The sequence below is a fragment of the Akebia trifoliata genome, chromosome 11, assembly GCF_017979445.1.
Source record: "Akebia trifoliata isolate Shusen 1 chromosome 11, ASM1797944v1, whole genome shotgun sequence".
Lineage (NCBI taxonomy): Eukaryota > Viridiplantae > Streptophyta > Magnoliopsida > Ranunculales > Lardizabalaceae > Akebia > Akebia trifoliata.
In genome coordinates, this window is record NC_141385.1 from 26,439,993 (window position 1) to 26,456,513 (window position 16,521).

At 34.4% G+C, this 16,521-nt stretch overlaps 2 long non-coding RNA genes across 4 annotated transcripts in view; one reads left to right on the forward strand and one right to left on the reverse strand.

Annotated features, from left to right (window-relative positions):
• LOC147391178 (uncharacterized) overlaps positions 1-16,062 on the reverse strand; it is a 48,604-nt gene extending 32,542 nt beyond the window's left edge. The window contains exons 1-6 of one of the 2 annotated variants that reach the window (XR_015182603.1): positions 15,108-15,970; positions 14,448-14,504; positions 13,824-14,068; positions 11,889-11,958; positions 10,809-11,604; positions 10,279-10,357 (exon numbers count right to left, since the gene is read on the reverse strand). This is a non-coding gene — a long non-coding RNA (uncharacterized LOC147391178). Of the gene's footprint in view, positions 1-10,278; positions 10,358-10,808; positions 11,605-11,888; positions 11,959-13,823; positions 14,069-14,447; positions 14,505-15,107; positions 15,971-16,022 lie in introns of those variants that run through there. The other variant, XR_015182602.1, reaches the window with a different exon arrangement.
• Positions 14-9,412, forward strand: LOC147391183 (uncharacterized). Of its 2 annotated transcripts, none has more exons than XR_015183146.1 (6): positions 14-2,255; positions 4,015-4,073; positions 5,087-5,148; positions 6,594-6,674; positions 6,978-7,076; positions 9,052-9,412. It is a non-coding gene; the product is annotated as an uncharacterized LOC147391183 (long non-coding RNA). The 2 variants fall into 2 exon arrangements; XR_015183145.1 differs by lacking the exon at positions 4,015-4,073 and having other exon boundaries at positions 14-2,040; positions 2,186-2,255; positions 9,052-9,403.
• Positions 16,063-16,521: the final 459 nt, after the last annotated feature.

A 16,521-nucleotide genomic window follows, 5' to 3' on the forward strand; every position in this document is an offset into this window, starting at 1 on the left:
CGCCAATGTAAAATTAACGTTTTACATTGCCGGTCCCAAGCCCGGATAAAGGAGGAGGGAGAAGGTATGCTATTGATTCATTACTATGAGTTTATTTGCACATGCTATTTTAACTTTTCTATCTTTCTTTCTATTTTTATGATTTTGTGGTAATGTGTGTTCTCTTTAGGTTGATGCATTTGATAAACTTCAAATTGACTTCTCTCTATATGTAGGGTGTTGTTGGATTTGGTATCGGTCTTATGGCAATGGTGTGTTTGTGCATGTTGCTTATATGTTATATTAGATTTTTCTATAAAACTTTCATACTACATTTTTTATTTCTTTCTTGTATTAGTTTTAAGTTTTGAGTTTTATTTAACATGATAGGGAAATTGAGCTATTGCTGAAATTCAATTTGCAGATTATATTTTTTCGACTTTTGATTAGGCATGCTCTCTGAAATTGAATTCTCTCATGCCCACACATTTTTGCATCTTGTTGATATAATTTCTACTCTGTAGATTGTCAATAAAAGTGATGTTTTATTAACTTCTAAGCACATATCTATATGCCATCCAGATTAACAGGAATCTGGTTAGATCCTTACTAAACAAACATTTGTTGTAAGACTTTGATGATGATGGTGGTGATGGTTAGGAGGTCCTTAACTCTTTTTAACTGCCTTCACATTCTTACTTTGCAAAGAAACATGATATGTATGCTCAGAGATACTATGTACAAATGTGTGCCAAACACATGCACATACAAACACACACAATTACAAAATGGGCAAGAGGTGGATTAATTAGGAAATCAACTCAACTTCGGGCAGCCAAACAAAATTTTAAAGACCTTATACCAGGTTAGATTAGATAATCTAGAGACCCAATTCTGCACCTAACACTCAACTACTGAGATATCTACCTTCCTAGAGAATGGCTGATAAGGTCTATAAGATTTGAAGGGGATGGGACTGATATGGGTTGAGTTCATGAGAGAGCGAGTTTTGGTTAATATGGAAGACAGGCTGGATGGATGCTTGAGGATACCAAACCTTAAGGAAAGTGGAGTAGATGATTATTTGTAAAGTGGAGGGTGGCACATGGCAGATCATCTACTCACTCTTGCTCTATGTTGAGATGGTAGGCGTTAGATGGGATGCCTATGAGAGAAATGTATTTCACTTTGAAGCAGTCATGCAATTCTTTAGAAGTAACAAGATCTATTGGCATTATTTACACATATAACATTGTGTCACCTGACATATATCAGTACTACCACTTGCCAATACTGTGAGTGGTACTGACACTTGAATCTTGGATCAAACTCAGCTCCTAACCTCTAGTCTTTTGACCCTTAGACACTTCTACTAAAAATTATTTTACAAATGAAGTCCTAAAAGACAACACCCTATTTACTGTTTTTTACTTAAACTTGTTCTTTCTCCTTGTTTGCAAGATGTAGTTATGTATACAAGGATGTGTAGTTACCTTGGACACTGCTGCCTATGCAGCTAGACCAAGTGCAGTAGCAGGCAATCCTTCAATATCCTTCTTATTAATGTGTTCAACCTGATCAGCATGCATTTTCCTCACAAATGACTTATAGGTAAGTAGTTTATATTGGAAAGACAGACTTATAGGATTACATCTGTCACCACAGTTAACGAACTGATAGTTAACAATGAGGTGGCCTCGGGCATTGCCTTGTCCATTGGTGTCAAGTTGCTGAAATCCAGTCCTCCGTTGCTGCATTGATCCACTATCCTTACCGTTGTTTGAGCACCAGTCCCAGTGTTTGTCACCTACATGTCATAGAGAAATCCGAGTCAGTTTTTATGTAACAAATACACAACACTTATATTATTTTGGCCGTGCCAAAGATCTATCGACACATTCACTACGAGACACACATGTAAAGCAAAACATTTTGCTTTAACTCTTGGTAGTTGCTTGCACGTACATGGTAGTTACCTGATGTAGTGTTAGTAGCTGCTACTAGCAGTGGGAAGCCAATCCACCTATGACTGCCGGAAACACCACCGCTGCCATTGGCAAGGTAATGCTTCTCTGCCCGTGCTTCTCTGCTATTTACGTGATACTATGGACAACCTTTCTTTCTCTCGCGCTGTTCAAGATAGTACGAGTAGATGTTAGTTGGAGTAAGTTGTTAACTTCTCTCTCTCTCTATCTCTCTGTGACAGCTCTTCAAGGTGGGAAACTTGAAGTATTGGACTCTCAAGAAAAACATCAATTGAAATCCAAAATTTGTTGGTAAGTTTCTCAATTTGTAATATTTAATATAAATAAAGATTTCCTTTCTTATTTTCTTTTAGAAGTGTCATTGCCTATATAAATATTAATTTCTATGCTTTAATATTTTGAATTCATGGGGAAAAAATTCCCAAAACAGTAGAACATTCATTTTAGAGAAATTCACAATTGAAGCACATTTTGAGGTTTGTGCCATCACTGTCAGTGTGGTTGGGGACATATGCAAGGCATTGGAAGAGGTGTTGCCTTACTGTGGTTGGTTCCCACTCATTTTTTCGTAGTTGAGATGAGGTAGTGAGGATGCTCTAACATTCTAAACAATTGCATTCATCATAATAAAGATTGTTTGCATTCCCTAGTGACACTGCAAGATCTTGTTTGCTTCAATGATCTATGAAAAATTTATAAAAAAATTGCTTACTTCAATGCTTTCATACTTATTTCTTGTGGAGATTTTAATCCCATGTTGGGTAGGAAAAGAGCTGGTGTGTGACTTATATATGTTATTAATGTGAGAACTCATACCTCAACAAGAGTGTTCTGTGTTTTTTAGATCATTAAAACTCTTCTGACCTTCACATGTACTGAGGAGGAATACATTAGGCTGTCAATGTTGGCCACTGATATAGATGTTCTAACAACAGAAATGTTTTTTGATAATGCCAATGTACTCGTTGGGGTTCATTTTTTAAAATTGGTTGAGCTGGTTTATATGGTAAACAATGCTTAGAAACATATGATTGAGAGGGACAACTTCTTCCATCCAGTATAATTAGAAACTTCAAGGTATCCCAGATATTTTATCCTTGATTTTGAGAACTCTCATAGAAGAATTCATGTCCAAAACAATGATTTTCAAGACGTTTATTCGACCAATGGTCCGAACAATCCAGGCCTCACTACTTGCTCAATTTGTTGAATCAGAGTCTTGACTCCGAAGACAATCCTATGGGCATTTATCTTAAGATCTAATCAGTGATCCATACTTGGCTTTGATTGATCCAATTCAGTTTTATGTGACTAGGCTTATAGTGTTCACTCTTTTGCTTCTCCTTGTGTAGTTGTTGCTCTAAACTCCTTGAAGGATGTATGGGAGAACACTCCACCAAATTGGGTGGGTTTTCCCAATTGGACGGTCCACGATTTTTCAACTTGTAAACATGGGGTTAGAAGTTTTGGAATGGGCTGGTGAGGATGATCTTCTAACCATAGAGATCATCTTTACCAAACATCAGCTCATTCCAAAACTTCTAACCCATGTAGGACAAAACATGTTGGGCAAATGGTTGGGTAAATGGTTGGGTGCTCAACATTTCCCTATATATATAATTTTTTTTTTTAATTTTTTATTATTTTCCTTTTCTCCCAAACTTTTTGTTTGTATAGTAAAAACAGTGAGTGGGATTCCTGGTTAGTTTTCACCACTGTTATTAATATCCAACACAGGCCACAGTTCTCATATTGGTTGTATTTCCTGATTGACAAGTGCAATTTATTGTTACGACATTAATAATTTAAATGTCATTGTTGGAAGCCTGTTAGAGATAGGTTAGGGTGTATTCTTGTTGCAATCATCTTTTTTTTTCTTCTTAAAAACTGATTACTTGTATTAGACTATGAGTTATAATGCAATAAAATTCTGCAGTATTTTGCTCAACATATTAACAAGTTGTCCTGTTTTATGGTTATGGGTGAGCATGATCTTGTTGGTATATCCCAAGTGTTGTGCTCATAACTTATCTAACATTTTTTTTGAAAGGTAATCGGGGCTTTAAGCAGGCCCCCAACCGACAATAAGAGGGTTACATTCTTACATAGGTGAGACCACTTGCATCCTCATCCACAATACATGACTTATATAACTTATTGGGCCTGCAGAGCAAGGTGCATAAGGATTTTTCTTTTGGAAAAACCCTACTGGCCCAAGAGGTCATGATGGAGAATGTTGAGAGAATGTGTTTGTTACACCCACCCGATAACTCAGATGTTGGTGTGTACACAAGTGGGAGGTAATGGGTTCAATCCTTGACCCACATGTTTCATCAATGGATTGAAATTTCCCAATGCCAAATGGGTTAGGTATGGTGTTTATTTCCCCATAGTGAGCCTTGGTCTGGATCGGTATCTCCTTGTAGTTTGAGCCCTGTCGAATCTAATCGAATTTCTATATCATTATAATGGATTTAGATGTTTCAAAAATAGCTTTTTTGCATGCAAATTTTTTTAAAAATTATGTAATACCGTTAAGTCTTATTTTGCTTGTTGAAAATCTTTTTGTTGTAACGTGCCTAAAACTGAATATAAAATCTTGGATAGTCTTTGTCCTAGTAATGAGTAAAAAATTATAGGGTGTTCTAAAATTTAGAAAGCTTGCAAGGAACATTTACAGAGGTGTCAATGAAGATGCTGATTCATTGGGCAACGAAGGTATATTTAAGCAATTCTTGTTAGGTTTGGTTGGGTTAGATGGTTGGCTAGATAGGCACCACTACCCTTGCTGCCACAACCTTCTGTTTTGCCACTACTACTAATAGCCACCACTTACTCTATAATCTTCACTACTGCCCCAAAATCCTCTTAGTATTCTTTATTATCTCCACCCGTGCATAATCAATAATATGCTAATACTATTGTGTTGAAAGTTGAAATGTGATAAAATATTACATTGTGATCTTGTATTGCTGATCAATTTGGTCTGTTTTATCCAATACTTATTGATCTAGTCTAAACTAAGTCGTTGAATAACTATATCTATGGAACCTTTATTCTTTTATTTCCTTTTGTCCCTACAAACTAATTTCATCATTTGGTTTTCTTAATTTGTTTCACAGTATGTACTCTGTATGGAGCATTGTTGATCAGCCTAGATTCTCTTATCGTGGACTTCTAATCGGTGAGATGCTTTTTGTGCACCAATTATTACATGAGACATTAATTTCAGTTTCCTTCTTATATTTCCCTCTCTTATGCACGGAAACAGATTTCTCATGTATATTGGATAGATTATTTGTAGCTTAGGATTTCCATCTAATGCAGAATTCTTAATGGATTGACGAGAAGTCGGTACCTTGTTATCCATCACAAGTTAATTGAACAGTAAAGAAAAATCAAACAAAGATGACAATTTCAGTATATTCTTGTCTGAAAATTTATCATCACTTGAAAATAGTATAGGTCTGGATCATCATCAAGACCAACACCTTATCTTCTAGTGATGAATGTTTTAAATTTAATTAGTAATTGATTATGAGGGATGTATTGCACACTAGAAAACTATTATTACACACTTATACACAATTTGGGGGTTAGGGAAGAGTGAAATTTAACATGAAAGCTTCTAGAATAATCTTTACTCGTATGAACCAGACTTCCTTTCTTCCTTGCATCAGTTTTAATGTTGTTTGGATCTATGGATACACATAGATCCAAACAACACGAAAACTTATTTTTTCCATCTTCCAAGGAATTTATAATGTAAGAATTTATGAACCATGGGCAAACAAGTAAAGATCAAAGCTGGAATGAACCAATCAGAGCTCTGTGTCAGTAACGTTCACTGCAGAAACTTAACCAAATTCACTTGTGTACATAAACTAGTTTGATTTGAATGAAAGATTATTTGACTAAAACTGAATTTTCACTGAAGAAACATGGTTGGGCAAACTACTAAAGATCAAAGCCGGAATGAACCAAGATCAAAATGTGCAAGTTGATTAATATGTAGTTCGTAAACTGTATACAAGAAAGCATGTAATCCAAACGAATTGAAAGTTTACGCTTCTAACAGCTACCCAATGATGATCACTCAAGACAGGTTCATGTCAGTTAAAAGAGTTCATTCAGAGGCTGGTTTGGCTATCTGCCAATACACACTCTGGTACCCGGCAAAAGAAACACAAGAATTTTTTATTTTTAAATTAGTACTAAAGGATGTAATTTGAGCACTGGAACAAATGTTTTATGAGAGGAAGAGAACACAAATCTTACCTGCATTTGCATCTCCTTCTCCATATCAAGATTGTGGTGCAACTCTCTGGTTTTTGCACGCTCAAGCTCCAACAGTCGTTGTCTCTCAATCTCGTGCTCCACTTCACTTGTTCTCTCCCTAAGTTTCCATAACATGCACTAAGTACCAACAATACACAAACTTTATATCCTTTAGAAACACTTTTTTATTTTTCATGAATACTTTTGAGTAGATCACTTTGTTTCTCCATTTTAGTATACATTTATGAATAAAATAAGATTCAGATTATGGTTTACAGATTGTAAAAAACAGAGGGTTGTATATTAGAATTCAAAATAACTTATTTCTGTACTTATTTCTCCATCTTGCAGATTCCAATTCGAATATTTGGGATAGATGAAGATGTCGAATCCTTGGAGAGGGCTACAATCTGTTTGAAGAAGCTGATAGAGGTATGAGCTACTTCTAGTTAATTTTTTATTTGCTAATGTTCGCAACAAAGATCATCCATCAATTACATGCCAACATATGGTGTCTTAATTTTTTACTTGCTCATTTAATACACGAGGTTTCATGACTAGTAGCAAAACTTAAATTGACTAAATCTGATTTTGATTGATGATCTCATTTTGCAAAGATGGTCATATGTAGTCTTATCCTCTTATATGTAAGGCAGTGTACATTCAGATTACTTTCAAAGATAGGATTCCTTTTGGCTTGATTGCTTGATGTTTGGTTTCTTATATCTGTTGCAGTTGAAGGATCTTTAGATTTTCACTATTGGGCGTGTTATCTTCCAACTTGCTAAAGAGATCCCTTGCATTTTCGCAGTTGCAGTTGCTTTACTTTCTAAGGTATGCCTATCAAACAAATCTTCATGCTTTGTAAGATCTTTAGCATGTCTATTTCATATATATGCATTTTTGTGGACATGAAATGGTATAATGAATGGAAAATAAGTGGGACAGTGATTTGGTAGTTGCTACTGTTGTGGTATAAGTAAGAGATGGCTTTGAACTTGCCGCCTTACTACAGCAGTGATCCATGTACCGATTCTATTTGCATTGCAGTAATTGCCACTTGAGAGATTAAATTTGTGTATGTTGGAGTTGTCCTGAAGAAACAGAACCTTGTCTACAAAATCCATGAATCCATCTTTATTATAAACTGTCTCTTGATTTTGTTTCTTTGTATTAAGTTTATTCCACAAAAGATTATCATAGTTGAGACATGGAACAGATATCCATTTATATCTCCATCTTCTTGGAAGAAGGCTTGTGTGAACTACCTCTTTCATATCGATGAATGAGAGTATGTGATAGAGAATAGGGTTAGGTAAATCACTGATTCTGTCTTCATCACCCATACTCGGGCTTCCTTCCATGCTTGTTGCTTTTCTCTTTTCAATCACCCATCCCAATTCCAATTCAAACAACAGAACCCTTTGTAAAAGACTTTCTATAAATCTTATAAACTCAAGAGAACGCTAAACCAGAGTTAATCTGAGTGAAAATAAATAATAAAATAATAAAATAATAAAATGTTTCTGTGCTACATAATGAGTCTATGAAATCCTGTATCCAGATTCAAGGTCTTCCAAAACCAGTAACCAATCTCTTTCTGCGGCTATCAATCTTCTCTGGGCTTGATAATCCAGTCTTATCTTCATACTTTTTTTCTAAGGCCTGTAAATAATATGACCAGCATGATAAGCAAAACTGACATATTTTCCATAGTAGTGCCAAGATAAACCAAAAGAAAATTATATTGAAACAGAAATTTCTAGTTTTAAAGGCTTTATGGCATTAATTAAGGAAATTAATACGCATCATTCCCTGATCATAAGCTGAACAGTATTTATGAGGAGAAGACCCTTTGAGTTGCAATAGACTTCAATTAAAAAGAATGATAAAAACTCTTCTTCTTAATCTCCTTTTTATTTTAATAAAAAACGAAGTTATAAAAAATGATAAAAAGTACTAATTTATTGTCCCCAGAACATCATTGTAAGTTATCATTTTGCAAATTAAGCAATTGACAACTTGTTTCCATGGACTAGAGAAAGGAATAGAACATCAGGGACAAACCTAATTCTTTTGTTTCTATAGAACATCACGTCGGGAAATAATCATCAAGAATCTCAGAAATGGCCAAATTAATGTTCTTCTGATAAGAAATCTATTCCTTGGAATTATTAAATGTCCAAGCAACATTACAGAAAAGTAGTTATTGTGAGAACAGCTATATTTCACAAAGGAAGCGACAAGATGCTTTAGGGGAGAACAACACATCTGTTTGATCCATGGTTTCAGATTCTTCCAATGCACGCTTTTGATAAATCCCACTTCCTATGCCCATATGAACATATGGTTCGATGGTATGGAATCCAACAATTAAGAGATGCTTATTTGAAAGAGAGATTTAAGAGTGCACTGTTCTTTTAGTTGCCTTGATGAGGCATTCATTCTCATAACATCTGAACATATGATCCATAAGATGAGTTCTCGATTTCTTATTAAAAAAACCAGCTGGTTCTTGATTCCTTTTACTTTGAAGGAGTAGTGACCAATCAACAACTTTTTGTTCTAGCATTCATGATAATTTTTTAAGAAATCTTTCATATCATGAATGCTTTTGTTTTCTCATTTATGACTCATGTGAGAATGTTGAACCTTATATTGACTCAACTTAACAACTTGACAAATTTTTCTCTTTGGTAGTTTGGTAAGTTGAAAGCATATTGTCATGCACGTATTTGCTTAGAAGCATTCAATAGTGTTTCTATTGAGTGTTTGGACTTTTGTTTTCTTTTTTCCTTCTATATTGTAGATAAGGAACACTAGAGGCTTCTTGCTTGGAAGTCAATAATTGAAAAACAAAGGAAGAATAAAGAGCGTCAAATGTTGGAAATGGTAATTCTGTGCTAACGTGAACAACAGGTATGTTTTGTGCCCTTTTCGATTGGTCTCATTGCTTAATTTACCCCATACACCTCATAAATGAAGAAGAATGATCTTTTTGTCCATAAAATTTTCACTGTTTGGTTCAAATTTTGCCTGTGTTAGTGCGGGATTAATCAAAGTTAGTGTGGCAATAGCAACTCTCTTATATTATTTATTTTAAAGTTTTCAATCTGTACAGGTTGGAGGATACAGGTTAAATGTATATATATATATATATATGAAAAAAAATTACAGCAGTGGATACAAATTCCGTCTTGATATATTGTTTTTGAAGGATATATAATAATTAAAAAAAAAAAAAAAAGCGTATAGCAGCGGATTTTAATATCCGCCACTATATGTGTTATATTTTTTTATTTAAAAAAACTGACCTATGGCATCGGATCTTAATCTCCGCCGCTATATGTGTTATATTCTTTATTTAAAAAAATTGACCTATGGCAACGGATCTTAATATCCACCGCTATATGTGATATATTTTTTTATTTTAAAAAAAATTAACCTATTCCAGCGGATCTTACTATCCGCCTCTATATGCATTATATTTTATTTAATAAAAAATTGATCTATTGCAGCGGATCTTAATATCCGCTGCTATATGTATTATATTGCATTTGTTAAAATCTACCTATTGCAGCGGATATTAAAATCCGCCGCTAAAAGTAATACTTGCAACAGCAGACTACATTATCCGCTGCTATAGTTAGCGACGGAGGAAATAAAGACTGATCTTTGTTTCCGCTGCTCATCGCCGCAATATCTTTTACCGGAGGAAAAATTACCTTGTAGCAGCGGAAAAATCCGCCGCTGTAGGTTAAAAATGTTGTAGTGCAAGTTATGCACAGAATGCTGAAACTAAAAAGCAATATTTTGCATGAATTTTCTAAAAGTTCAAGAGATTTTTTGTGAACTTGGTCCGATGGAAATAGATCTTCCGTATATCAAGAATCATTTCACCAAGTAAAGAAAATATTAGACATCTTGTTGCAAATTGATCTTCTTTTCGAATGATTTACCTTGTTGAATATATTAAAATACAACGTTCAATCAAGGACTAATGGTAACAAATTTCAACACATCAATCAATTGTTACCTTGATTGATAAAGTCAGAAGGGCCAAAGTCAATAAGCTTCATCGAAGCATCTTCATCTCTGGTGGTAAAAAGAAAATTCTGTCAAGCAGAAAGAGCAAAGAGTGTTAGTGGTAAATGGCACACAAAGAATAATTAGAACACATGAAACGTGTGAGAAGTTACGTGATTGATTAACATCTATTGCATAAGGAAGTGGATGAATACGATTCCACACCTAAAAGCTTGTAGGCTTCATTGTGATATAAATAGGGAGTAATGCAACTCCTTGAAAATTGCACTATGGGTATACCCTGCTTGGTGAAACTGTGGGAAGTTCTTCGGGGCATTCAAATGGCTCTTGATTCTCATATTGATGAGGTCTCCACTGGACTAGACCTCTTCTAACGTGGTTGATTGGATGAATGGAAGAATTGAGAAACATAGAGAGTATTGGTAGTATCAATATCATTACAAGTTTACAAGTTTACTTGTTTACTATTATGTATGATATGATAGCTATAGATTTTTCATGTAAAAAATGTGGGCTTACCTCAAAATATTCAATAAGCTTACTTGAATGCTGACCCAAGTGTCCAGTATAGATTACCTGTCCTCCCCTTTTCATTAGAATCAATTGTGCATAAAAAAATACACATGTTTCTATTATTGACTTATATTGTGCCACATCTGCGTAATGGGACAATAAAGAAGATAATTGAAGTTTCTATGATGTCTACCAATAGAATAGAAAAGTTATGATGACAATCAGAGAACAGAAACTGGAATTACACTTTCTATTATGTTGAAATAAGTTGTTCTCCCTAACAAATACATCAATAATATATTGTTTGTTGTTGTATTACCTCCTCAAATACTTCAAAAACATGTGTAAAATATAAGTAGATATTTCACTCAAGATAAATAAAAACAAAAATATAAGTACAAAAACATGGAGATTGAATTTTTGACTGCCTCCTTATTAAATAGAAAAATAGTGAATCAGTCTAAATAAAGGGTGAACAGTCCTACAATGTAAATTTTGGTCAAACAATGTGAAGTGCTCATGAACCATCAAACCTCATCTTGTAATTGTTACCTACATAAAGTTGGAAATGTTGGTTTATATGCAAACCGATCACTTATTTTTAGTGGCATTACCTATACAGAGTTGAAAATGTAGCTTTATTTGCAAACCAATCACTTCTTTTTAGTGGCAGTCCCTCATGTAAGCTGACCTTTGGTTCCCATCCTAGCAACTCCTTAGCCTTCATGATGTCTGGCTTCCTTCAGCAAGGATCATCTGACGTGTTCTCCACAATTTTGATTTCTAACTCATGATCAATTAGCTGCAACCCACATTATCAAGTATTAGAGTTATCAAATCAAAAATAGTTGTAAACCGACAAGAGTTAAGATCGCAACCTATAAGATGCCTGAGAATTGCTCCAAATGAATTCATAAACAAAATAAAAAAAATAGAAGTATATTAACATATAATAAAATCATGTAGACAGAAAGAAATCTACTAAGTGTGCCTCAATCTTAACCAATCAAATGGGAATACTTACACATATCACTACATAAAAAGGATAAGGGAAGGAATTTCTTAGAAGCATTTATCAGAACTTACAGTTATTGCAATAGGTTGTCCCACGGGAACATTCTTTGAACCTTCAGGTACAAGTATTTTTGTCAAGAACCTGTAGAGAATGTTCCAACAGAAAATCAAGGAAAATGATTCAAGGATATTACAAACATTCATCAATAAAGTAAATAGTTTATTTTCAGAAATATCATCATCAGTTAGTAGTCCTACAAAATACATGAGTTACACATAGATATCATGAAGTACACTGGCATTCTAGATCAATATGATACTCCAGAACCATATCTCTTCTCCCATCTCATACTCTTGTTCATATTGTGTCAGATTGATGTGAGTTCTTTTCTTGTTGGTTACATTTCGGATCTTCAAAGAGTGGATCTCTTCCAAACTCAAGCGTTGGGAGTCTACAAGACCTACCTCTTATAAAACAATTTCATAGGTGCAATTTTTCTCAAAAAATAAAAATAGATCAACAGATATGGACGAAAAATAGAACTAAATGATCCTCTAACCAACTAACCAAGATAAGCATCTCTAAGAGAAATACAATTCTAGTAAATGAAAAATATCGATATCTAAAACAAAGTTCTCATCAATTCATTAACAACTGCAAGTTATTATAAAGCTTATAAAAATATGCTCACCTCACTCTCCCTTAGTTTTAATGCTTGAAGACGATCTTGGAAGGTACACTTCTCTCTCATATCCTTGCTTGCTTGGTAATTCATCTATTTTGGTCGAGTAGAGTAAGGGGCCTTGCTACTGGTTGGCACGCTACAGTTGCTTTTAAACTTCCTCCTTAATATTGTAAGTTAGTTTTGGCGTATACCTCTTTGTTAGTTTTCTAGCTTTTGAGTTTCTAGGGTTGTTAAATGGTAAGAAGACTGCCTTTCACTCTTAAGCCATTCTAGGCACTCGTGCTTCCCTCTCTTTTTAGTTGATCTCACCTATCGACATCCTGAAGTTTAAAATCAAGGGCTCATCGATTGAGCCTTTATAGCTTTCGAGGGTTAGGATCAAGGGTTGCTTAGATTCGCCAACTCAACTTATCGCTTTCTTCACTTCTAAACCTATATGTACCCTGGTAACATTATCTCAATTGTAAAATTATTGTGTTAAATGTTCGCTAGAAACTAATAGGTAAGAAGATTTTATATATATATATATCAAAATATACCATTTTCTATATCTCAAAGCACATACTTCATCAAAAAATAGAAATCCATTTAGAATTTGCTTCAAAACTGTCTACCCGTCATCAGTTTCCACCAGAACTAAGTACCCATCAACCATTCAAATAAAAATACTCTTTGAATTTAGATGAACACATATTTCATAGGGTGTTTTAGAAAAATGGGAGAGTATTTGGCAGAAATTACCAAACAATCATATGTCAAAAATTGAATATACTCATTTGTGTGCGTGTGTGTGTGATCCCAAACAAGTTTTTAAATCATATATAAAGAATTGAATATACTCATTTTTTTATTTACGTGAAGTTTGTAATGATTCAAACACAAACTAGCATCCCCCACGCCAATTACATTTCCAAGTCATAACAAGAATCATACTTATGAATAACAAGCACCAGCAACATTAAAACAGGGCGATAACTCCTAAAAAAATCAGCACACACTAATTCCATCTTTAACTGCTAACACAATAAATAGGGCAATAACCCCACAAGTTTTAGCTCACAAATGCTTGACCTTGGAAGGTTTCCTTCAAATAAAATGTCTAAATTTGTTGAGTTAACAGAAGAGTGGTCCAACAAGGAAGCAAAGTATCATAAAAGAAACACTATATAAGCAGAATTCATCAGTAGTATTTAATGCGCTTACTTCTCATCAGTCATAAACATTTTTTTTCTGCATCAATTCATAAGAACAATTTCAAACTTCAACATTAACTTCAGCCAACACAACATTCTTGTTATCAAGATATCCAAGGAAAACTTACATGTCTGTCAAATCTGCCTGGCCTTGTTAAAGCAGGATCAAGAATATCGGGTAAGTTTGTCGCACCCATCAATATTATGCCTACATAAGAAGATTTAACTGGATTTAGAAATAAGCAAATAAACTCATACAACTAATTTTGTGAGCATATCCAAATGTACCCCATTGTATTCAAACCCTTCCATCTCAACAAGCAGCTAATGCAATGTTTTCTTTGTATGCCCTTCCCATTACTTTCAAGTGGATCTATTTCATCAATGAAAATATTCGGTGAGGGCTAGTTAAGTTAATTTGAATAATTCTGCAAAAAATTGGGATAATTTTGGGGATTTTGCAAATTATGTTTTAGAGTTTCTTCCCAAAAATCCATCATCTTCAACCTCCCTAAAAACCCTATCCTGTTCTTGAGATTTGAAGGTTGAAGAAGATAGAATGTTGAGGTTGAAAGGTTAAAATTACTTTTTTTTTCAAGAAAAAAGGTTCAAAGATTAAAATTTTACCCTAGAGGTCAAAGACAATGGGTTTTTAGGAAAAAATCAAGGTTCTTATTTTGGAAATTCTAGAGAGTGTACTCTTCACAAGATTTAGAGCTCAATAGTTGTAGCACCACACAAGATATACCTACTTGGATTTGTATCGACTCCTCGGGCGTTAGGAGCATTGGCTTTCCATCAATAGGTGACTGAAATTAAGGAAATGAAAATTTCATTCACAAATATGGATATTAAAATACTACTGTATTCCATTACCATAAGAAATGAAATAGAAAAAAAATCAAGAAAGATATTCAACACTATGTAGGCCTATGCACAAAGTAAAACTAATTGTAAAAAAATATAATTAAGAGTTCGAAAAAGCAATTTCAATTCAACCAATAAAACCATTGCATTGCTACGAGAAGATGAAAAACTTTAACAAATGGATGGACGTAGTTCAAGTCTTCAAGAAGTAAGACAACGTTCCCAATTCCCAAAACAATTATCACAAGAGGATCCAACCTATAGTAATCTAAAGTGAGGTCTGAGAGATCAAAAGAAATTATAGCCATGCTTGTCCTCTTATTCATCCCCTACTACATCATTGTTAGGCAGAAAAGCAAATCTAAGTGGCAAGGCCTAATCGATGAATTAAAGAACTAGTATTGTTTGCTTTCATGAACTAAAATTGCAGTGATTATTAGTTGATTCACTTGAAAAGGATGTTTATTTTAATTATGATTAGAAATATAAGAAATGCAAGTAAGATGCCACCTTAATGAAAGTGTTAACTTTGCGAAGGGTAATACTTGAGACTTGGGATTAGAATTTCAGCTTCACTTGCTTACCTATCCAATTTTTTCCCCCATTAACAAAGAGGCCGAACCTCTATATCCATAAACTATTTCTGGTTGAGTTGAAGTCTAAAGGGTGTGGGACTTCGGCTTCAAATGCCGTCTCAATGATTGGGAATTGAGGAACATTGAGCGTTTACGAAAGGCAGTTGATATGGGGACTTTTTCTTTACAGTGCGGTCTATGTATCTGGTTTGCCTATCACTACTTCCTCTGTTTTTCCAGCATTAGTCATTTGGGGTGCCAAGGTCCCCTCCAAAGTCTCTGTTCTCGCGTGGCAGGCTGCATTGGGGAGGTTAACCATGATGGATCGACCAATAAAGAGAAGCCTCATTCCTCCTCACTATCGCACCTTTTGCTTGAAAAACCAAGAGACGGCTGATCATCAAAATTGTTTTAGGGCTGATCGTAAAAATTATTTTAGGCCCAGAAACACAGGAAATGAGTGAGTTGATTGTAGAAGATGTTTGAGGTGAAAAATCTCCTACACCATATTTCAAGAAAGCTGATTAGATTCATACACCTATCACAAATAACCTAATGAGATTCATGTTTTGGATGATTCCACAAAGTCACAATTTAACCATTTAGAATGTCCAATGTTCTAAAGTTAATGCTGTTAGAAGTCTTTGCTTCTCTCTTTAAAAAAATATCTGCCCCTGTAAAACTATTAGGAACCTAAAATTTTTCAGAATTCCCGTATCACAATAACCCTCACACCTTTCCTTTAGTGAAAATGATAAATAATATAACTCTAGAAATATCTCGCTATATTATTGACATTGACATATACATCTATACTCCATTCACAGAACTATGCTCATTTCTGTGTGTCTATAATTTCAGAGAGAGAGAGAGAGAGAGACTCACCAGTAAAAGTGCGCGGTATCGGTGAAGTCGCATGGAGATGAGAAGAGAAAATGAAAGAGAGAGTGAGGGAGTTTCGAACTTTCTGTAAAATTCCCGCGGAAGAGAGAATGTGAGGGAGTTTTGCTTTAAAAAAAATTTCGAACAGCTGCGCAAACTTTAATCTGCAGCTATATTAAGTTTAGCGAAACTGTGCAGCGTTTAATTTCTTTACAATAAAAAAAAAACACGCTCTACAGTTGCGGAAACTTCAATCCGTTGCTATATATAGTTTTATTCTTTTTTTTTAAGGAACAGTGTTCTACAACTGCGGAAAATCTAATCCGCTGTTATATTAGATTAAAAAAAATTGATACAGAAAAAAATTCAATAAATCAAATTTTGTTATTTAAAAAATTGATTTTTAGTGACGGATAAACATATCCGCTGCAAAAAACATTTCAATGTGTTCCCTATAGCGGCGGATAAAAATATCCGTCGCAAAAAATTACTTTTATTTTTT